We start from the raw sequence: 24,497 nt of genomic DNA, 5'->3' as shown, positions 1-24,497 counted from the left end.
TATATGATTATATTTATGTGAAATTTCCAGAATGGGCAAATATATAAAGACTGAAATTAGATAAATTAAATTGGTGGTTGTTTAGATCTGGAAGTTTGGGGAGATTGAGGAGTGATAGTTAGGGATGTAAGGCATCTTTATGAGGTGATGAAAATGTTTTAAAATTAATTGTACATTTTAAATGGATGAACTATATAGTTCAATAAAACTATCACAAAGGATACCTAAATATGCAACACTGTTTGACACCAAAATTGTACTCTTCGGCATTTATCTTAGAGAAATGAAAAACATGTCACTTAAAAACCTGTACACAAATGTTCATAGCAGCAATAGCCGAAAATCAAAACAACCCTGTTGTTGCTCAAAGCATGACTGGTTAAAGAAACAATAGTATTTCCATTCCTTAGAATACTAAATCAAAATAAAAAAGAATGACTTATTGATACATGAATCTCCAGAGAATTATGCTGAGTGAATAAAGCTAGTCCCTAAAGTTCACATACTGTATGATTTCATTTATAAAATATTTTATAACAACAAGATTATAGACATGGAAACAGATTAGTGGTTTCCAGGGTCTGGGATGGAGTTGGGGGAGGCAGAGGGAGGGGGGTACGACTATAAAAGGGCAACATGAAGCCCAGTCTGTGTGGCTCAGTGGATTGAGCATTGCCCCATGGACTGAACAGTCTCAGTTTGATTCCTGGTCAGGACACATGCCCGGGTTTCGGGCTTCATCTGATCGATGTTGATGTTGATCTCTCATGGATGTTTGTTTGTTTGTTTGTTTTTTCTCAAAACCAAATGTATTTATTTTTACTTTATTTAAAAAAATATGAAGTTAAATAATTTTTTGAAAAAAGTAAAAATGTTGGAAATGTACAAATACCCATATGTTCTCATTTAGAATTGACATTTGTTAATATTGTATCACATGTTCAGTGATAACACTGAAGTCCCCTTTGGCCTCCAATCTTATTCCCATCATCTTCACGCCCTCTTTTTTTTTTTTATTTTTTTTGTTACAGATGTTTCTCCTTTTTTACCCCATTGGCACCCCCCTCCCCATCCCCCACGCCCTGTCACCGGCTTAGTTGTCCATGTCCATTGGTCATGCATACATGCATATAAGTTCTGTGGTTTATCTCTTCCCACCCCCCCACCCCCCATCCCCTCTTCTGAGGGATGTCAGCCTACTTCCATGTGTCTGGGTCTACTGTATTCCTCAGACTGTTATGTTCATTATATTCTGTATATAAGTGAGATCATGTGGTATTTGTCTTTTTCTGCTTGGCTTCTTTCACTTAGGATAATACTTTCCAGGTCCCTCCATGTCGTCTCAAAGGATAAGAGATCTTTCTACTTTGACAGCTGCAAAGTACTCCATTGTGTATATGTACCATTGTTTTTTTATCTATTCGTCTACTGATGGACACTTGGGCTGTTTCCAGATCTTAGCTATTGTAAATAGTGCTGCTATGAACATGGGGGTACATATATTCTTCCTGATTGGTGTTTCAGGCTCCTTAGGGTATATTCCTAGAAGTGGGATCATTGGGTCAAATGGTAGTTCAATTTTAATTTTTTGAGGTAACACCATATTGTTTTCCACAGTGGCTGCACCAGTCTGCATTCCCACCAGCAGTATATTAGAATCCCCTTTTCTCCACACCCTCGCCAACACTTGTTGTTGATGGCGGCCATTCTGACAGGTGTGAGGTGATACCTCATTGTTGTTTTAATTTGCATCTCTCTGATGATTAGTGATCTTGAGCATTTCTTCATATGTCTCTTGGCCATTTGTATGTCCCGTTTGGAGAGGTGTCTATTCAGCTCCTCTGCCCATTTTTTTTTTTTTTTTACTTTTTTTTTTTTTTTAATCCTCACCTGAGGATATTTTTCCATTTTTTGTACAGATAGAGTGGGAGGGAGAGAGAGGAAGGGAGAGAGAGAGAAACATCGACGTGAAGGGACACATCGAGTGGCTGCCACCCGCACGACCAACCAGGGCCGGGGACAAACTGCAACCGAAGTACGTGCCCTTAGCGGGAACCGAACCCGGGTCTCTCCGGACCGCAGGCCGACGCTCTAACCGCTGAGCCAAACCGGCCAGGGCCCATTTTTTAATTGAGTTCTTTGTCTTCCTTTTGTTGAGTTGTATGAGCACTCTATATATATTGGAAATTAACTCCTTATCTGACATATCATTGGCAATGATGTTCTCCCATACAGTGGGTTGCCTTTCGATTTTGATGATTGTTTCTTTTACTGTACAGAAGTTTTTTAGTTTGATGTAGTCCCATGTGTTCATTTTTTCCTTTGTTTCTGTGGCCTTAGGTGATGTATCAGTGAAAATTCTGCTGTGTCTGATGTCTGAAATTTTATTGCCTACATTTTCTTCTAGAATTTTTATGGATTCACGGGTCACATTTAAGTCTTTTATCCATTTTGAGTTTATTCTTGTGTAGGGTGTAAGTTGGTGACCTAGTTTCATTTTTTTGCATGTAGCTGTCCAATTTTCCCAACACCATTTATTAAAGAGGCTGTCTTTACTCCACTGTATGCTCTTGCCACCTTTGTCAAATATTAATTGAGCATATTGCCTTGGGTCCATTTCTGGGTTCTCAGTTCTGTTCCACTGGTCTATATGCCTGTTCTTGTGCCAGTACCAGGATGTTTTGATTACAGTCGCTTTGTAGTATAACCTGATATCTGGTATTGTGATCCCACCTACTTTGTCCTTCTTTTTCAAAATTGCTGTGGCTATTCGGGGACTTTTTTGGTTCCATATGAACTTTTGAAGTATTTGTTCTAGTTCTGTGAAGTATGTCGTTGGTATTTTGATGGGGATTGCATTGAATCTATAGATTGCTTTGGGTAGTATGGACATGATGTTAATTCTTCCAATCCATGAACAAAGTATGTGCTTCCACTTTTTTATATCTTCCTCTATTACTTTTTTCAATGCCCTGTAGTTTTCTGCAAATAGGTCCTTTACTTCTTTGGTTAAGTTTATTCCTAGGTATTTTAATTTTTTTGCTGCGATGGTAAATGGGATTGTTTTCTTCAGTTTCTCTTTGTGTGAGTTCATCATTGGTGTATGCGAATACCATTGATTTCCTGACGTTAATTTTGTATCCTGCTACTTTGCCAAATTCATTTATTAAGACTAGTAGATTTTTGATGGAGTCTTTAGGCTTTTCTATGTATAATATCATGTCATCTGCAAATAATGACAGTTTCACTTCCTCCTTTCCAATTTGGATCCCTTTTACTTTTTCCTCATGTCTGATTGCTGTGACTGACTTCCAGTACTATGTTAAATAAGAGTGGCGAAAATGGACATCCCTGTCTTGTTCCTGTTCTTAATGGAAATGTTTTTAGTTTCTGCCCATTGAGTATGATGTTGGCTGTAGGTCTTTCATATGTGGTCTTTATTATGTCGAGATATAATCCCTCTATTCCCAGATTGCTGAGCGTTTTTATCAGAAATGGATGCTGGATTTTGTCGAATGCTTTTTCAGCGTCTATTGATTTGATCATGTGGTTTTTATTCTTCATTTTGTTTATGTGGTGTATCACATTTATTGATTTGCGAATATTGTACCAGCCTAGCATCCCTGGAATGAATCCCACTTGGTCATGGTGAATAATTTTTTTGATGTATTGCTGGATCTGATTTGCTAGTATTTTGTTCAGAATTTTGGCGTCTATGTTCATCAGGGATATTGGCCTGTGGTTTTCTTTTCTTTGTAGTGTCTTTTTCTGGGTTTGGAATTAGAATTATGCTGGCCTCATAGAACAAGTTTGGAAGTCTTCCTTCTTCTTGAATTTTTTGAAATAGTTTGAGGAGGATGGGTGTTAGTTTTTTTTGAATGTTTGGTAAAACTCCCCCGTGAAGCCGTCTGGGCCTGGGCTTTTGTTTGCTGGGAGAGTCTTGATTAACTCTTCAATTTCCTTAGTTGTTATTGGTCTGTACAAGTTTTCTATCTCTTCCCGATCCAGTTTTGTGAGACTGTGTGTTTCTAGAAATTTGTCCATTTCACTTAGATTGTCGAATTTGTTGCCATATAGTTGTTCATAGTAGCTGTTAATGATCTTTTGTATTTCTGTGGTGTCAGTTGTTACTTCTCCTCTTTCATTTCTGATTTTGTGCATTTGGGGTCTCTCTCTTTGTTTCTTGGTGAATGTAGCTAAGCGTCCATCAATCTTGTTTATCCTTTTGAAAAACCAGCTCTTTGTTTCATTGATCCTTTGAATTGTTTTTTTGGTCTCTATGTCATTTATTTCTGCTCTGATCTTTACTATTTTCTTCCTTCTACTTGCTCTGGGGTTTTATTTTTGTTTTCTTTCTAATTCTTTAAGTTGTGAGATTAGACAGTCAATTAGAAATTTTTCTTGTTTCTTGAGGTAGGCCTGTAGTGCTATGAACTTCCCTCTCAGAACTGCTTTTGCTGCATCCCATAGATTTTGTGTTGTTGTGTGTTCATTTTCATTGGTTTCCAGGAAGTTTTTAATTTCTTCCTTGATTTCCTCGGTAACCCATTCATTATTTAATAACATGCTATTTAGCCTCCATGTGTTCAAATGTCTTTGCATGTTCTTGTTGCAATTGATTTCTAGTTTCATGCCATTGTGATCTGAGAAGATGCTTGATATGATTTCAATCGTCTTGAACTTGTAGAGACTTAGTTTGTGTCCTATCACGTGCTCTATCTTTGAGAATGTCCCATGTGCACTTGAGAAGAATGTGAATTCTATAGTTTTGGGATGTAATTCTCTGTAGATATCTATTAAATCCATTTGGTCTAGTGCTTCATTTGAGTCTCTGTTTCCTTGCTAATTTTTTGTCTAGAGAATCTATCCAGTGCTGTCAACGGGGTGTTGAAGTCTCCTGCTATGATTGTATTGCTGTCGATTTCTCCTTGGAAGTCCTCCAGAAGATTTTTAATATATTTTGGTGCTCCTATATTGGGTGCATATATGTTTATCAAGGTTATATCTTCCTGTTGGATAGATCCTTTCAATATTATGTAGTGGCCTTCTTTGTCTCTAGTTATGGTCTTCATTTTGAAATCTATTTTATCAGATATGAGTATTGCTACCCCAGCTTTTTTTGTTTTCCATTTGCTTGGAAAATTTTTTTCCATCCCTTCACTTTCAACCTATGTGAGTCTTTTGTTGTGAGGAGGGTCTCTTGTAAACAACATATAGATGAGTTATGCTTTCTTATCCAATCAGTTACTCTGTGTCTTTTTATCCGCGCATTCAGTCCATTTACATTTAAGGTGATTATTGATATGTACTTGTTTATTGCCATTTTTGTTTAGTGTGGTTATATTTTTCTTCCTATTTCTTCTACTGATTACAGTAGTCCTTTTAACATTTCTTGCAATGCTGGTTTGGTGCTAATGTATTCCCTTAGCCTTTTTTTTTGGTCTGGGAAGCTCTTTATTTGACCTTCTATTTTGAATAATAGCCTTGCTGGGTAGAGTAGTCTTGGATTCAGATCCTTGTTTTTCATGACCTTGATTACTTCATGCCATTCCCTTCTGGCCTGTAGTGTTTCTTGTGAGAAGTCAGCAGAGAGCCTTACGGGGTTTCCTTTGTAGGTAACCTGTTGCTTATCTCTTGCTGCTTTTAGGATTCTCTCTTTGTCTTGAATTTTTGGCATTTTAATTACTATGTATCTTGGTGTGGGCCTGTTTGGGTTCTTCTTACTTGGGGCTCTCTGTACTTCTTGAACTTGAATGTCTTCTTTCTTCAACAAATTAGGGAAGTTTTCTGTCACTATTTTTTTGAATATATTCTCTAGCACTTGCTCATTTTCTTCTTCTTCAGGGACTCCTATAATGCGAATATTATTATGTTTCCAGTTGTCTCACAGTTCTCTTAAGCTGTCTTCCTGTTTTTTAATTGATTTTCCTTTTGGTTTTCTGATTGGTTGATTTTTTTCTACCCTGTCTTCTAATTCACTGATCTGGTCCTCAGCTTCCTCTACTCTGCTTTTTACACCTTCCAATGTGTTTTTCATTTCTGATGTGTTATCTTTTATCTCTTCTTGGTGGTTTTTAATTTCCAATTGGTTTATTTTCAGCATCTCTATGTCCTTACTCATGCTGTTGAGCTTCCTCAAGATCATGGCTCTAAATTCTAGCTCTGTTAACTTGCCTAACTGCTCCACATTGATCTCATCTTTGGTGGAGGTCTCTTGTTCTTTCATTTGGCTTCTGTTTCTGTGTTTCACCATTTTGGCTATCACAGTGGGCTTTGGAGACTGTAAAGTTTTTCCTGTGGGTGTTGGTGTTCTGCTGTTTGTGGCTCCCTCTCCTGGGTTTAGATGAGCGAAGGAGGACCCATGTTAAACACCACTGTCAAGTCTTACTTTCCTGGTTAAAGTTGCTAGCCCAGGAAAGGTACTGTTATCCTCTAACTTTTTGCCTGGAGGCTAGCAGTCGAGGTTACTTGAAGAGTTTTGGGTTGTCAGTTGATTGAAAAACTCCCTCAGGTGCTCAGCATAAGGGGATTTCCCAAAGTTGGGGCAGATGCTGGTTGTTAATAAGCCTCAATTAGCATTTCAATGGCCCACGGGGTGGGGTTGGATCTCCGAGGGAGGGGTTGCTGCCTCTGCCCAGAGCCCTGGGAAGGAGCAAGATGGCCACCATCCTGTGTGGCTGCACTCAGCAGAAGCTCTGAGCACCCTCCAAGTCCTGAGTGTCCCCACACAGTTCCAATCCAGTCTGCCCTCCCTCTGCCGGAGCCCAAGGTGAGTGGCTGTGGCTATTTTAGCCTCTGTTCTGGCTCTGTGCTGTGGAGCCACCTGGGAGTGTAACCCAAGGGCGCTGCTCCCAGCTAAGGCCGCTACTGTCTGTGGGCTCCCAGCCCCCCTCTCGCACCTCCGCAATCCTACCAGGATCGAGTCAGTGTCCCTGGTTACATGGTCCTCACAAGCTGCTTTTCTGTTGCTTTTTTCCGTCGATTTGTCTGTGTTTTAGTTGTAATTCCAGTTTGGTTCTGGAGATGGTCTGTGTAGCTTTAGTTCACTCCGCCGCCATTTTGGAATCTTCTCTCATTGATGATTGTATCTCTTTCTCCCTCTCCCTTTCTCTCTCTCAAGTCAATAAAAACATACTAAAAAAATAAATAAAAGGGCAACATGAGGGATCTCTGGGGTGAAGGACCTGTGTAAATGTCAATACCCCGGTTGTGATATAGAACAACAGTTTTGCAAGATGTTACCATTGAGAAAAACTGGGTAAGGACCACATGGGATCTTCATCTATTATTCTTTACAACTGCATGTGAATTTATAATTTTATAAAAATTAAAAGTTTAGTTAAAGGAAAAGAACTGGGCACAATGAGGGCAGAAATTTTGTTCAACATTTGACAGAAATATCTATTAATGAAACAATTATGGTAGATAGCTTCAAGTCAACTTTATATTCAGAAAAGTTCCTTCTAGGAATATAAAAGTTCCTTTATATTCAGAAAAGTTGAACACTCATGTCAACACCCTTTGTTTATTTTTTTAATTTAATTTTTAATTTTTATCAGCATTTTAAAAGTCAGGCTATTCTATAAGACTTAAGATATAGCAACTTTATGTCTGACCTCTCTTTAATCTAATCTGTCTCTATTGCTTACTTCCAGAGTTAGTCACTTTATATTCTTTCAGTAGTTTATTCAGGAATTTACCTCTGTATTTCTAGTATAATATGCTTATATTGCTATTTCTTAAGTTTTTAGTTGTAGTTATCATCCATTGATTTCCTTTCCATGAAAGATAAGGACTTACCTCTCTTATTTCCTTCCTACTATCTCTACTCTTCCTTGTCCCTATCCCACCAATATAGTTATAGCAGAAAAATAAACAAGTATTTAAGTGCTTACATTATTATGAGTATGTAAACATTTTTCTTAGCCGAGCCAGGTAGTATACTATGGTTAAATATCTATTCTTTTTTTTTTTTTTTTTTTCCTTTTTTTTATCCTCACCCGAGGATATTTTTCCATTTTTTGTACAGATAGAGTGGGAGGGACAGAGAGAGAGAGAAACATCGACGTGAAGGGACACATCGAGTGGCTGCCACCCGCTCGACCAACCAGGGCCGGGGACAAACTGCAACCAAAGTACGTGCCCTTAGCGGGAACCGAACCCGGGTCTCTCCGGACCGCAGGTCGACGCTCTAACCGCTGTGCCAAACTGGCCAGGGCTAAATATCTATTCTTTTACAAGCCTTTGTTTTTCTCTGAAGATAATAGCCTTTCTTTCTTCATTTGCTTAAGTTTTTCTGTATCTATTGCTATTTCGGCTCGAAACTTCCCACATAACTATAAAACTGCTTTCAATGTAGGCAAACAAGTGAACTAACCTATCTGTTTAACTTTGTTGGGAGACATCCCTCCCAAAGTCCTCGCCGAGGAGGGAGGGTCAGTTAGCTGGCTGGGCAGGGCTGGTGAGGAAATTCCGTGGTTGGACTACTGTGACGCAAACCATCAACCAGTCCTCTTGTTTTCAGCCTCATCTGCTCCCCACATTCAGAGACAGGTTGTGGCTCTCATCTCTGGGCCTTCAGTGGTTTGGCAGCCTAATCACTATGCTTTTTGGCATCCTCTACCCTCGCCCCTACAGCAAACATGTTAACTTTCTCTAGTCTGCTATGTTAGTTATTGCCTGTTTTGCTGACATCTCTTGGCTGCTATTGGCTCCTCTACCATTCTTTTTGGGCTTGTGAATTTCTGAGGTGTTCTCTAAAAAAGTTCTTTACCGTGATTTTGGTGAGATTTTGCAGAATGACAATGAGGGTAAGCAGGTGTGTTCCTTCACCATATTTGAATGGCAGTCTGAATTTAGTGCATTCTGCTATAAATACAAATGGTGGTTACTTCCAAATGGTCAAGCTATGGAACATCCAAAGTCAGGACATCAGAAGATAAGTGTGGTAACACCTGCTAACTGTTCTCTGCTAATTTCTGGTCAGTGGAATAGAAAGAATTGATTCATACTAATTCTGCTATCTGGAACATAGACATGGACAATGTGGATGAAGAATGCACCCTAGAGGTGGCAGAGCAAGAAGATAAAAAATTCTTGAACACTGTCACATCTTTACCCTTGGAAAGTTAAGTGGGAGAGAAATTGACTTTAACTTCTATTTTGTACGAACTTCTCTTATAGCTTTTTTTTTAATCCTTACCCGAGGACATTTTTGCATTCATCTTCAGATAGAGCGAGAAGGAAAGAGGGAGGAAGAAAGAGAGAGAAACATTGATGTGAGAGAGACACGTCGACTGGTTGCCACCCACACGACTCCAACCAGGGCTGGGGACAAACTGTAAAAGAGGTACGTGCCCTTAGCAGGAACCGAATCCAGGTCTCTCTGGTCCACAGGCCGGTGCTCTAACAGCTGAGCCAGACTGTCCAGGGCTTATTTCTTTTTTATTTACTTGGTTGGTTGGATTATTGCCACTAAACCAGTATATTACATAATAAACAACAATATCTTTTGTTAAGGAAGTGAAGGATATGAGAACAGTCATAAACAGGAAGGGTGAAAAACAAAAAAGAAAGAGAATAATTTTTTCCTATGAGTGCTTTTATATTTTATTAAAAGAAAACATCATTTCTTTAAGGTTTAGACTACAAAAAATTTTATTAGTCTCTTAGAACTATTTCTATAAAGGTTTTCTGTGTACCATGTAACATTGATTTTTTTTAAATGAAAACATAGTAGAAAAATAGCATTCTGTTCTACTTAGTAGTTGACTAATCTTAGGTTTATTTTTGTTATTGGTGAAAAATGGAACTCTTTCTTTCATTCCTACATTTCAGTCAGACATGATATCATACGAACTGATTATATTTTAAAAAACAGCTTTTCTGTGGTGATTCAGCATCTTTCTCACTTATTGCTTCTAATGTCTAGGTTCTTGGGTTAGAAGAAGATGATATTAAACTAATATGTTTTATTTAACATTAACTAAACAGTTCAGAATGTTGATGCAACTTCTGTTTTTAAGAAATAAGACTGGCCCTGGCTGGTTTGGCTCAGCAGTTAGAGCGTCGGCCTGAAGACCAATGAGTCAAGGGTTCGATTCCAGTCAAGGGCACGTACCTCGGTTGTGATTTGTCCCTGGCCCTGGTTGGGGTCATGCAGGGGGCAGCCACTCAAAGTGTTCCTTTCACATCAATGTTTCTCTCTTCCTCTCTCTTCCCCTCTCTCTCCCTCCCTCCTATTCTATCTGAACTAAAATGAAAAAATTTCCTCAGGTGAGGGCAAAAAAAAAAGGAAGACAGAATTACTTTTTTTAAAAAGAAGTTTTGTTGATATTTTAGAGAGAGAGGAAAGGGGAGAGAGTTAGAAACATCCATGTGAGAGAGAAACATCAATTGGCTGCCTCCTGCATGCCCCACTAGGGATGGAGCCCAAAATACGGGCATGCGCCCTAACCGGGAATCGAACTGGGACTTCTCAGTCCATGGGATGATGCTCAGTCCACTGAGCCACACCAGCTGGGCTAGACTGAATTACTTTTTAACAATTCATTAAATTTTTTTGAGCAGGTATAATTCACATAAAATGTTCAAACTTTACATGTTTCATTCAATGAGTTCTGACAAAACAAGACATGGAACACCCCCAGCACCTGAGAACTTTTCCTCATGCTCCTTTCTTATGCAATACCCTTCAAACATCCACCATCAAGCATCGCTCTCCTGATTTCTGCCATCACCGATGTGTTTCGCCTGTTTAGGACTTCATATAAATAGAATCATACTGTGTATTCTTTTGCAGCTACTCTCTTTTGTTTAACATAATAGAGTAAAATAGGCCATTGCTGCATCTGGTCATGACTGAGAGGCTGGTCCCAGCAGCCAGGCGCCAAACAGCGCTGCCTCTGCTTAGTTTTGTGTCAGGAAAATGGATGCTTTGTGTCTGGCCTCTTTTACCAAGGAGCTAGTTTCTGTGTCATGTGATGATTCTTTTTTTTTTTTTTTTTTAAATATTTTTTTCCTTTATTGATTTTAGAGAGAGAGGGAGGGAAAGCAAGAGAGAGATAGAAACTTCGATGAGAGAGAACATCTATTGGTCGCCTCCTGCATGCCCCCCACTGGGGATCGGGTCCACAACGTGGGCATGTGCCCTGACCTGGAATAGAACCAGAGACCTCTTGGTGCATGGGTCGACGCTCAACTGCTGAGCCACACCAGCTGGGCCCATGTGATGAGTCTGACTAGCATAATTTATCTCACAGATCTGCACCCAGCAGCAAGGAAGCTGGGAATTATGTGTTTGAATTCTTCATGAAGATGGAAAGATTGCTACTGTGGATAACTATCAAAATATGAACGTGGTATTCAAAAGATGCTGATTAGTCGCAAATGACAGATACCTGCTACCTGCCAACTCCTTCAGTAAAGTCTGAAAACTTTTTATAACGGTTAGTGGTGGTGTGGAGAATAAAGGAAATGAGAAGTGGCAGAGAGGCTTATCACACGTTTATCTGACGCGCAAGCAGAGGGAACAGCCTACTGCTGAAAGCCTGTGCCTAAGGAGCCCAGGAACCAGCTGCAAAGTGAGTGGTGGTCTCCGTGCAACTTGGAGAAGCAGAGAGAACACAAGATTTCAGACTAACAATATACTAGAGAAAGGTGACCAATGCTAAAATCAGATTTTTATAAAGAATACAATCATAACTCTCAGATAAATATACCATGAGCACATAATATCAAAGATATTATTTAGCCCAGCCGGTGTGACTGACTGGTTGATGTCGACCCATACACCAAGAGGTTGCCGGTTCGATTCCCGGTCAGGACCCAGGTCCAGGTTGTGGGCCAGATCCCCAGTGGGGGGCATGCAGGTGGTGGCCAATCAATGCTCTCTCTCATCAATGTTTCTATCTCTCCCTCTTTCTTTCCCTCTAAAATCAATAAAGAAAAAAATATATATTATTTAACTGATTAAGTTTTAAATAAATAATAATAAAATAGTAAACTTTAATTGAATAAAAATTATAAAATACAAAAAATAATGGTAGAAAATAAACAATACCCATGACTTTACTTTCAAAGAAACTTTATGTATTAAAAATATGGGGACTTTTTTTCTTTGTATATTGTTTGGGTCCAGAACTGAGACATACTAGTTAAACCAGGACAAGAGGAACAGGGAAACCGAGACAGAGTTAAATAGCAGTTTGCAGCCATCGAGTAAATCCTATCTTCCTAAACCAAGGACACTTGAGAGTAAATGGTTTGCACTTCTGTTCCCCAGCCAGAGGGTAAATAGCTTTAAATAGCTACTCAGGGAGACAGAAAGCAGAAATCCAATTAGTGTCATTTGCCAACCACACCCAAGGACAGATGAAGTTAAAAGAATAAATTTCATTTTGGTACCTCAGCATAAACCTGATAACTATTCCATTGAGATCCTCCCCTAAAAGCCCAGACTTTAAAACCCCTCAGAAACGAAGGCCCCAGCCTGCACCCTCCTCTTCCCCCCTCCCCCTCTCCTTCCCCCACATGCTTGCATCTTCCAAACTGTAAGGGACCCCATGAGGCTTGCAACCAGGCAGTGGCATTTCATCCCAGGCAAACCTCCTGAACCTGTCCCCAAGGTCCCCTTTTCTCTGACTTCTTAGCGAGCCAAAGCAGCCCAGCCTAGGTTCATTTCCCCACGAGTCTCTCTCTAGTTATCCTAGGCCCTTCCTTGTTTCATTGTTCCCAGCTTTAATAAATGTCTTCTGAAAGTCACTTGGACTCCTGCTGTGAAATTTTTCCTGTAAGAAGTCAAGAACCCACACACTACTACTGGCCCCTAGGCAGACCCACTCAGGGTCAAGTCCCCTTTCTAGTAACAGGACTAGTCACCCCAAGATGTTCCTTAGTGGAAAGCAAATTACTTTGAACAAAGGCAGCTTTAGCCCCAGGCTCAAGAGAAACTTCTGACCCCCCCACCCCATCTACCTAGAAGAATTTGAACAAGGGGCCTTGACCATAATAAACTGTTATCAGAGATAACCTGTTTTGATCTATCTCTAGGGCAGGGCAAACTTCTATTTACTAAGCCTTTGTTCTTATCACCCTGCATTGATCCTTTTTTTTTTTTATCCTCACCCGAGGATATTTTTCCATTTTTTGTACAGATAGAGTGGGAGGGAGAGAGAGGAAGGGAGAGAGAGTGAGAAACATCGACATGAAGGGACACATCGAGTGGCTGCCACCCGCACGACCAACCAGGGCCGGGGACAAACTGCAACCGAAGTGCGTGCCCTTAGCGGGAACCGAACCCGGGTCTCTCCGGACCGCAGGCCGACACTCTAACCGCTGAGCCCAACTGGCCAGGGCTGCATTGACCCTTTGAAGCCCCCAAGGCACCTTCCCTCATCCCTAGACCAGGATGTTTTATACACCTCAATTCCCCTTTCTGTCTCTGAACCTCTCCTGGGTGTGTGGGGGTCTCTGTATGCGGGGTTCCCATAGATATGTATGTATTACATTTGGTTATTTTCTCTTGCTAATCTGTCTCATGTCTATTTGATTATCAGAGCAACCAGAAGAACCTTGAGGTCAGAGGAAAAGTCTGCTCCTCCCATATAATGAGTGTATATACACATGCGTAGGTACGCACATATATATTTGGGAGGGGACAAAATGTTTTGTAACTGGATTTAAATATTGTTTTAGAATATAAGTAATAATTGAGAAGAACTTAATCTTGAAATTACAATGTGATTTTTTTTTTTTATCCTCACCTGAGGACATTTTTGCATTTATCTTCAGATAGAGCGGGAGAAAGAGAGGGAGGAAGAGAGAGAGAGAGAAACATCGAAGTGAGAGAAACACATCAATTGGTTGCCTCCCACACGATCCCAACAGGGAGTGGGGACAAACTGCAGCCGAGGTTCGTGTCCCTAGCAGGAACTGAACCCGGACTCTCTGGTCTGCAGGCTGACCCTCTAACTGCTGAGCCAAACCGGCCAGGGCTAGAATGTGATTTTTATTTTAATTTTTCTGTTTTCTCTGAGAGTAGTTTTTTTTTTTTTTATCCTTACCCGAGGACATCTTTTTCCACTTTTTGTTCAGGTAGACTGGGAGTGAGAGAGAGGAAGAGAGAGAGAGAGAAAAACATCGATGTGAAAGGAACACATCGAGTGGCCGCCACCCACACGACCAACCAGGGCCAGGGACAAACTGCAACCGAGGTACATGCCCTTAGTGGGAACCGAACCCAGGTCTCTCTGGACCACAGGCCGACGCCCCTGAGAGTAGTTTTTATGTAAAATAATTCTAAGAGGGCCCAACAGGACAAAATGAGTGAAAGATCAACTAAGTAAGATGTCAGCCCAACTTATGGAACAACTGTGTAGAGAGGATTCAAGCATCTGGCTGACAGTTGGACTAGTGAACTCTGAATTTTCCGATTCCGTAGTAAGGAGATTTGAGGAAATTAGATCGGAAAGTCAAATTTCAACCTTGCATGTCTATCCTGGGTTCAAAGCTGTGGGTGTGTAAGTGCGTCAATGGGAAACTTATGAGGGCAGATTTAAGTAAAAGAAGCGTGTCAAAGTCAGGGATCTCTTCTTCCTCTTCTTCTCTTTCCTCTTCCTCTTTTCTTTACTTTGGTATGGAATAAATAAGTTCTCTCCACTTTCTGAGCCTCCTCTTTCTTGAATTCCAAAAAAAAAATAACTTGAGATCACTTCCCAAATAATAAGAGGAAGTTCAATGCCAGACACACAAATCTGTCTTCTCTTTTTTTATCAGTCTGAAAACCGTAAATCTTTGGAAAAACAGTGAGTAATTTTACCAGCATCATTTTACAATGTTATACAAAGACTCACATGCAAATAGGACTCATCCATGTTGTGGCCTAAGTCAGAATTTATTTCTCCTTTCAAATTAAATAATGATCCATCGTATATACATTCTGCATTTTATTTATTCATTCACTTCAGTAAAATTTTTTTGAATGAGTCGTGACTGGTTTGGCATAGCTGTTAAAGCGTCGGCCTGAGGACCAAAGAGTCTCAGGTTCGATTCTGGTCAAGGGCACATTTTTCATTTGCGGTTCAGTTCGGGGTCGTGTGGGAGGCAACAGATCTTTCTCTCTCTCACTCTCTCTATCCTTCCCTCCTTCACACTCTGTCTGAAAATGAATGAACAAGTATCCTGGGGTGAGGATAAAAAAAATTTTTTTTAATGATATTCCTGTAACCCATAGCTCTACTTTTGCCCGCCCCTGTATTCAAAGGCCACTCCTGTGTAGAATGCACCACCTTCATCGCTATGGTAGCCACTCTTCCCACAATGGCCAGATGTCCATTTGGTGGAGAGAGAGGACATAACTGCTGAAACATTGGGTTTGACACTCCTTAGGCTCTGTGCTCAATAAGCAAGACACATTGTTGGAGGAATGTTATGCTTTTCACTCATACACAGGGGTTGCCACAAATCAAGAAATAGCAGAGGAGTCCGGCCGGTGCGGCTCAGTGGTTGACCCATGCACCAAGAGGTCGCTGGTTCGATTCCTACCCCGGGCACATGCCAGGTTGTGGGCCTGATTCCCAGTGCCGGCATGCAGAAGGTGGCCAATAGATGTTCTTGCTCATCGGTGTTTCCATCTCTCTCCCTCTCCCTTCCTCTATCTCTCTAACATCAATTAAAAAAAAAAAAAAGAAAAAAAAGAAATGGCATAAGATAGCCAAGTAATTCTCTGCTTTCCCTGCTTCCCCACCATCCAGCCCTCCTCACCCAACTCCCTGCTACTGGTTAGCTTGGTTTTGGGACCACGTTGTAAGTTAGCTGCCGTAGATGACCCGGGAGATGGCTTCTCCTAATGCTCTTTCCCTGTACCACGTGAGCTCCTTTGCATCTCACATTATCGACATGGTATTTTCAGTAAGGGTCTAACAATAGGGGGTGTACACCACACTATGCAGAATGACACAGAGATAATTTTTTCCTTGCAGACACTTTCATTCGTTATCACAGTTGTCAAAGCAAATGAAAAATAAAGCTGCCGCTGAGTCACAGACTCCTTCCTCAATTGCACACCATCTCTTCTACTTGTTCCAGAGAACTGATGCAATTTCTACAAAGATTTCTTGGAAAACAGTGGATTTTTTTGTGTCTTTTAGCAATACTACTTTGGTCTAAGGCCAGAAAAGCATGGATTGGCTCTAATTTAAATGAGCATTTATTTAACTATTTTTCCTTATTTTTTCTTCTGGGGTTCTCTTCATGTCCATTCCTAATGTCTTTGTCATAACAGTGTGCTCCTAGAAGTTTCAGACAATAGAAATCAATCCAAAAGTTAATAGTATATAAAATATTTTTACTTTTTCCAAGAAGTGAAGGAAATCAGTATGAAACATGAGAAAGTGTGATTTTTTTTTTTCAACTTCTGTGTCTCCACCATAGCAAGGAGCTTCCCTTGTAATTAAGTTCTCTTCTTTCTTCCAGAAAGAAGTTTATTACAAGGAGGCTAGTTAACTGCCTCAGGGAGTTGATGGAGGTCCCATCTCTTTAGTCATGTTGCGTAACTCAGTGGGAGTCAATTCCACATGGAGTTGAGTGACGATGATCTCACTATTTTATACCTCATGTCTACACTACTGTTTACGTATGAAGGTTGCTTTCCCTGATGAACAAAGTCCTGTATGAGACAAAGTTGATCTTGCATTTTTATGTGCCACCCCTCCCAGTAAGACATGAATCACACTCTTCACACTTAGGCGTGTGGTACTTGTTAAATAGCTCAACCAGTCAATGATGGTCCCACTCCAGGCTGTTACTGGCATTTATTATTTAACATCTGTGACAACCGGTAGTGAGTGCACTTTAACAGAAACCCTCAGTCAGCAGGACAATATTCCAGGGGGAGACAGGACCACCACCTCAAATGTATGGTTCCGACTGCTCTTCTGCCTTCCAGCTAGCGGCAAGGAGATAGGCACTTAGATACCATGATCCAAGGGAGGAAAAAGGATGGTCTCTCTTGCCCGGCCGGTGTGGCTCAGTGGTTGAGCATCGACCCATGCACCAAGAGGTCACTGGTTTGATTCCCTGTCAGGGCACAGGCCCAGGTTGTGGGCCAAATGCCCAGTGGGGGGCATGCAGGAGGTGGCCAATTGATGTTCTCACTCATCAATGTTTCTATCTCTCTCTTCCTCTCCTTTCCTCTCTTTCTCAAACCAGTAAGGAAAAAAAAAAAAAAAAAGGATGGACTCTCCCAAAGTAGCTCTCACTGGAATACCTAGGTAATATCAAAATCCATTGTTAGTAGTTTGTGGTGGGGCTTTTATGAGGTCTAAACTGTTTGTCCTTCACTGAGATACTACAAAGCCTTACTAAAAATGTTTGGATTCCCCATGAAGTCCTATTGCATTCAAGCTTACCTGGAGATTTGGGTAGGAATGGGGTTGTTGATTTCATTGTTTATAACATCAAGTGTGCTGATAAAAGAAGTAAGGCTTTGAAAGCTTCGCATTCTAGGCCTGCTCATGGTCATCATCAACCAGCTTTGGCTTGGAGTGCACATCAACTGAAATGTCAGTCTGGCTGTAAATTTAAACAACATGGACTCTCACTGTATAAGTGATGTTTCCTTTGTGTCATTGGTAAATGTACCTGTAAGATGCAAAAATTTTAAAGTTAATTTTTTAGATTAGTTCTCTAGTTCTATAAAATTCCATTTAAACCATGGTCCTTAACCTGGGTTCTGTGGACCCCCGGGAATTTATGAATGGCTTAGGGGATAAGTGAGACATCTGAAAGTGTATGCACAGTTTTGTGTAGCTATAGATATATCTGGAAAGAGTACCCTTAGCTCTTAATAGAACATCTAAGATGTATGCTATCCCCTCACTCTCTAAGTGATTTGAAATGACTACATTATGATGTATATAGATCCCATTATTTAATCATTCAATTTTCTTTAATTTATTCATAAATAAATACAGGATAAGTGACTGCCTAAGAAAGGTACTATATTTGGCATTCAGGGAGAGACAAAGAAACAGTACAACTCTTGATTTGGAAAAGATTACCATCTTCTTGGAATGAATTCTACAACAGTACTCCAAAAAAAAAAAAAGATCAGCAGTGCCTAGTAAGTGGTATGGGCAACATGCTAAAATACTTCAGAAGAGAAAAGATCACTGCTTCTGAGGTTGTTGGACAGGAGCTTAAGTTGAGCCTGGAGCTGCATCAGCAGAGCCCAACACTGGTGTGCTCTAGGTGTTCATATCAAATGTTAAATAATGAAATACTTTTGAACCAATTCATTTCAGTCTTCCCCTACACCCACTCTGGTGCCTCCACTGCCCTGACCATACCTGCTCCTCGAGCAGAAATCCCCAACACTTACCTACCCCCCTGCATCTTCCTAGGATTCTGGCTAGAGCCTTTCTGAGGATTCAGTGTCCGTACTGATCAGCTCATACTTTCAATATCACCACTGCATTTAAAGTGCGATATGTGTTTGCTGCAAGTTCACTTGTACAACCGTGTGATGGAAATAATAGAAAGGAGAAGGAAACCATCTCAGGAAAGGGAAATGGAGAGAGTGAGGAGACTCTTTTGTTAAGACTCTTCTGGAGTGGGATAATTGACTAATTTAGTTGGATACAAACAAAGGGTGTACTGGGTAATAAAATGAAGCAGACAAGCTGCAGCCAGCCTGTGCTGGGAACAGCTCGGGACTGGGAGCATGGGAAGGGTAGTCTGCAGTTTGGACTGTGGATAACCTCAGATGCCATCTGCGAGTGCTTAAGGTGTGGAATGCCGTGATGAAGGTGGCACTTTTATAAGAATAATCTGGTAGGATAAAAGGACAGGGCAATCATTAGCAGGGTAAATTCCAGACATAAATTAGCCATCATGAAAAGTCCTGTGGAAATGAAACCATCAACTATGAATTTTAATGCAAGAGGGTGTGGAAGAGATCCTGGCTGTGACACATGAATACAACTGGGTAGAATATTTGAAATGGAGTCTTAAGAAACCTGGGCCATGTGGTCACATTGTCCCCAGGAGGGGAGCGGAACATGTCAGTGGCCAGAGGAGGGAGCTCTATGAAGAGCAGGAAAAATAGCATTGCTCCTTGGAGTAACTTCAGGGTAGTATGATGGAAACTAGGTCACAAAAGTGCCACTAAACAATTACCTGTCCCTTTTATGTAAAGTTCATGAAATAAGATGATAAAAATAGAGCCCTGGCTGGTTTTGCTCAGTGGTTAGAGCATCGGCCTGTGGACCAGAGAGTCCCGGGTTCCGTTCCTCTAAGGGCATGTACCTTGGTTGCGGTTCGTCCTTGGCCCTGGTTCGTGTTGTGTGGGTGGTGGCCACTCGATGTGTCTCTCTCATGTCGATGTTTCTCTCTCTCTTCCTCCCTCTTTCCCTCCTGCTCTATCTGAAGATAAATGCAAAAATGTCCTTGGGTGAGGATTAAAAACAATTAGAGAGAATATGAATGAATCTTGGACTTTGTATTTGACTGACTTATTCTTACTTGTTCTATCCAATTCTAGACTAGCAATGAAGCAAGTCTTGGCATGTATTGGGCATGTATTGCACAATTCCAGGGAACACCAGGGGCATTGTACGGTACATGTCCAGTGTGGTTATGTTACCAGTGGGGTGTCCTCTGTGTCCTCACCTGTTCCTGGTGGAAGTGGAGTTCTTGGAGTGCTGAGGAAACGGGAATTTCCTGAGGCCCCCACGGGAGGATGAGGCACTGTGGAAAGCTTTACTGATTATGTAACGTTAGGGTAGTTCCGCTCCAAGGTCCCATCCCACTCTGTCTCGCCATGGAAAAAGCCCAGCTGTGTCTTCAGCAAGTCTAAGATCAAAGCCACTGCTCAGAGTCTTCACGCCATATTAAAGTACAGCCCAGTCCAACATCTGGCTAGGTTAGCTTGTGTTCCCAGCTGAAGCCCATTGTGTGTGAGGTATGCATGACCATGGGCCATGTGGTTTCTAGGGCCACATGGCAGACGAGCGTGGGTCATGGAGCAAGTGAATGCAAGGAAGCGTGAGTAAAGCAAGATGAACAAGAGAGCGAGAACTCTTTTTCCCAGGGTTATAACTAGGAGCTTAACCAATTAAGCCTTCAGGATTGTTCACGCTTGCTGTGGTTCTGTCCCCTAGCCAATGAGCTTTGTTCCCAGGTTACAAGGACGGGCAAGTACCTTCCCCATGTCATCCTGACTTTTCCTCTTTGTTTGATCTAGTTCCCCAGTGATTTGCAGGGAATGGACTGGTGGTTTCCTGAGGAGTGTGAAGTTGCAGTTTTTTGGTGATACTGCCCAGATGACCATACTTAATGTCTGGCCTTCCCTTTGCTCTCTTCCTGTTATTATTATTATTATTATTTTAAATCCTCAACGGAGGATATTTTTCCATTTATCTTCAGATAGAGTGGGAGGGATGGAGAGAGGGAAGAAAAGATAGAGAGAGAAACATCAATGTGAGCGAGACACATCGATTGGTTGCCACCCACATGACCCCAACCGAGGCCAAGGATGAACCACAACCAAGGTATGTGCCCTTGGCCAGAATTGAAGCTGGAACTCTTTGGTCTGAGGACCGACACTCTAACTGCTGAGCCAAACTAGCCAGGGCACTCTTCTTCCTGTTATTAATATTAACTAGCTAGTTATGATGGTAACGGTTATATGCGATTGCTTTGGTGACTTCATATGATTTTAACTTTTATTTAAATTATCTAGTTATTTTTTTCTATCTCAAATCACTCCCAAAACTCAACACTTCTAACTGGAACTTAAAACCAGAAGACAATATTCACATTAGTAATATTATTTTACTTTGCATTTACTGTTCAAAAAGCATTCTTGCCTGGTTGGTGTGGCTCAATGGTTGATCGCTGACCAAGAGGTCGCCAGTTCAATTCCCAGTCAGGGTATATGCCCAGGATGTCTGCCAAATCCCCAGCAGGGGGCATGCAGGAGGCGGCCAATCAATGTTCTCTCTCATCGATTTTTCTCTCTCTCTCTCTTTCTAAAATCAATAAAGAAAAATAATTAAAACAAACAACAAAAAAATTCTTTATGTACATTAGCTCATTTAATCTTCATAAAACATCTTATTATTAAGTAAACATTGTTATCTTCATCTTACATTTGAGGAAACTGAGGAACTGGGCTTCAGAAAGTTAAAGGGAAGTATGATTGGAACTCACATTTTGGGGGCACCTATTACATGCCAGACCCATTACAGATGCCCAAGTTCACATTGCTAGTAAGGGTCAGAATAGACTTAACCCAACTGTCCTGGTCATTTTAAGGTGTTGCAATTTCCAAGACAAGCCAATCTATCAGCCGTTGTTCACCCACCTGAGACAATTTTGCTTTGAGTATTGGTACCAAATTAGAGTTTTTATTCTTCAGATGGCAGAAAAACAGCTGAGGTCATCCTCCCAAAAGCCAATAATGTTTCTAGTCCAATTCATAAAGTCACCAAGTAACAAGATCTGAAGGACACTTTTCTGTTTTATTTTTATTGGGGGTGAAGCCTGTTTTTATTTATAATGTCTCTGGAGGAGTGTAAGCACTGAGAGGGATAAATTACCTTTCGCTTGATGTATCCAATATCATCAAATTGCCCCATGCAGATATTATGTTATTAAAATGAGCACTGTGTGTGAGATCATTCTATCTTGTTACATGGTACCCAAGGCAAACTATTTAAAATAAACTGAAATGAATAATTAATGAAAGAGAAAGAATATTCCTTTCAAGCTTCCCAGATATACTAGTTCTGTTCTTTTTTTCTGGCTTCTCATTACTTCCTCTTTCTACTTTTTTTTTTTACATCATTTTGACCCATTCACCCTCATGGTTTATTCCTTCCTTTCCATCTCAGAGTTGCTGTAATGGTAGCCTAGCTACAGACAAGGGACCATTGTTCTCTGCTTTTTCTACTGAGGACACCTAGAAATGCCTTGTCTTCCATCCAGGGACCCACCCACCAGACTGGCAAACAGGAAGAGGGCCCCATGCTCCCTGCCTGATCCAGATCAGAGAGCTACGCAGTACACAGTACCCGTCCATTGGAATGACCATTTCTGGTCATTCTTCACTCTTTTAGTAAACTGGTCAGTCTACAGCCTTGCTACTTAAAGTTTGGTGAAGGACCAGCATCATCAGCATCACTTAGCTACGTCTGAAATGCAGAAGCTCCACTGTAAACCTATGGAATCAGGATCTGCATGTTGACAACATCCCCAGCTGATTCATGTGAAGGTTCAAGTGTAAGAAGTACCGGTCTTCAGGCTGTCCTTTCTCCACTAACATGTTTTCTCTTTTCTCTAACGGTAGCACACAGTGCAAGGGAAATCAACAGAATCATATACTATACTGAGATATATCTTCGTCAAAATTATGTTCCTACATAGAACTAGGTTCCCTCATACCAACTAGAAAATAAACTTTGGAAAAAAAAATTGAATTTTTTTGCCTGATATATTTTTAATACTCTGAAATCAGGGAACTTCCTTGTTGCAATGATTTGACACCTCTTATAGAGTGTTATTCAAACCAGGGAAATAATCAGAAACAATGTATTCAAGCACCAACCAAAATCTTTCTTCTTGGCAATTCCTAGAACTCCTCATACAGCCCCTCAGGTAAAGACAAATCACATTTTTTTCAAATAAAAAAACAAAGGTAGTCAAATAAAATAAATTCCTTCTAACATTTCTTTAGCTGTTTTCAGTATGTTTACGCACGTTGTCTTAACAGCTGGGCTTCCTGGAAATTACATTCATTTATTTGGATGCGTTTGCCTGATTCTGTCTCAGTTGGGATTTTGGGTAATAACACAATCAGAATTTAATATTTTGATTTTTTCCATCATCCCAATGCTATATTCTCTTTAAGCATTCTGAGAAAAGAATCTCGGTTCTTTGAGCTTTTTCTCTCCTGTGACTTTAAGTTCAGTCCAAAGTATTGGGTTTATTCTACCATCACTTTATCTAAGAGAGCTCTGTCAGAAGCAGTATCCAGCCCACTTTTGTTTCAATCCACCTCCTCTAACTTCAAGAGTCAACTCAACCTTCACCTCTTCTGCGGCGGAAACACTCTCTGACCTCCGGAGAGAGAGGAGATTACTCTTTCCGTTGTTTGGCTACTACTGTTATCCTACCTCTTCAAACTGAAAACAAGTAAAGCAGGAAAACATCAGCAATATTTTCAGATTTCCTTGAAGCAATTGATTGAATATAATATCAAGGTTTACTGCTTGATATCTTACAGGCTTGGATATTAAGGATCGATGTTTATGTTTGAATCTCTATTTCACGAACAAAACACATGTCCCTTTTCCAGTATTGTCAAAGATAGCTGCATCATTTTTTTTTATTTTTATATGTGTATATTTTTAGAGATTTTTTCCAATTTTTATTAATTTACTTTTCTCACAGATGTTTCTCCTCCCCCCTCCCCCCAGACACCCTCCTCCTCATCCCGCTCCCTCCAACCCCCAGCATTATTGTCTATATCCATTGGTTATGCATACATGCATATAAGTTCTTTGGTTCATCTCATCCATCCCCTCCGCCCCCTTCCTCTACGGTTTGTCAGTCTGAACCATACTCCTTTCTATGTATCTGGGTCTGTTTTGTTCATCAGCCCACCTTGTTCATTATATTCCACAAATAAGTGAGATCATGTGGTATTTGTCTTTCTCTGATTGGCTTATTTTGCTTAGCATAATATTCTCGAGGTCCCTCCATTCATCTCGAAGGATAAGAGATCTTTCTTTCTTATAGCTGCATAGTACTCCATTGTGTATATGTACCACAGCTTTTTTATCCACTCATCTATTGATGGACACTTGGGCTGTTTCCAGACCTTAGCGATTATAAATAGTGCTGCTATGAACATAGGGGTACATATATTCTTTCTGATTGGTGTTTCAGGCTATTTTTAAAGATTTTAAATTAACTTTTAGAGAGAGAGGATGGAAGAAGGAGAGAGAGAAGCATTGATCAGCTACCTTCTTTCATGCCCCTACTGGGCAACATAATATTTATTGAGTGTGTGATAGACATTCCGTGAATAATGACTTTTGTAGTATTAGAAAATGGTGTAATATAGTGTAGGGTAGGAAAAAGTTTTCCTCTACCTTCTTAGGGTCCTGGTTGGGTCTGAAAATTAACTGACAAAAGCAGATTAACAAGAGAAAAGCATACACATTTATTTAAAATAAGTTTTATGTGACACGGGAGCCTTCATAAGGAAATGAAGACCCAAAGAAACCATTAGACCTGAGTATTTTATGCTAGGTTTGATGAAGAGTGGACAGTTGTGGGGAAATATGATAGGTTGAGGCAGTGGTTCTCAACCTGTGGGTCACGACCCCTTTGAGGGTCGAATGACCCTTTCTCAGGGGTCATCTAAGACCATTGGAAAACATGTATTTTTGATGGTCTTAGGAACTGAGACACCGCTCCTCTATTCGTCTCCA

The 24,497-nt window shown here is 40.6% G+C and overlaps 1 pseudogene; it reads left to right on the top strand.

Moving 5' to 3' along the window:
• Positions 1 to 15,822: 15,822 nt before the first annotated feature.
• On the top strand, positions 15,823 to 17,611 carry LOC118625612 (annotated as a pseudogene).
• Positions 17,612 to 24,497: the final 6,886 nt, after the last annotated feature.

The sequence above is a fragment of the Molossus molossus genome, unplaced genomic scaffold (assembly GCF_014108415.1).
Source record: "Molossus molossus isolate mMolMol1 unplaced genomic scaffold, mMolMol1.p scaffold_m16_p_11, whole genome shotgun sequence".
Lineage (NCBI taxonomy): Eukaryota > Metazoa > Chordata > Mammalia > Chiroptera > Molossidae > Molossus > Molossus molossus.
This window is presented reverse-complemented; position numbering and strand designations above follow the sequence as displayed.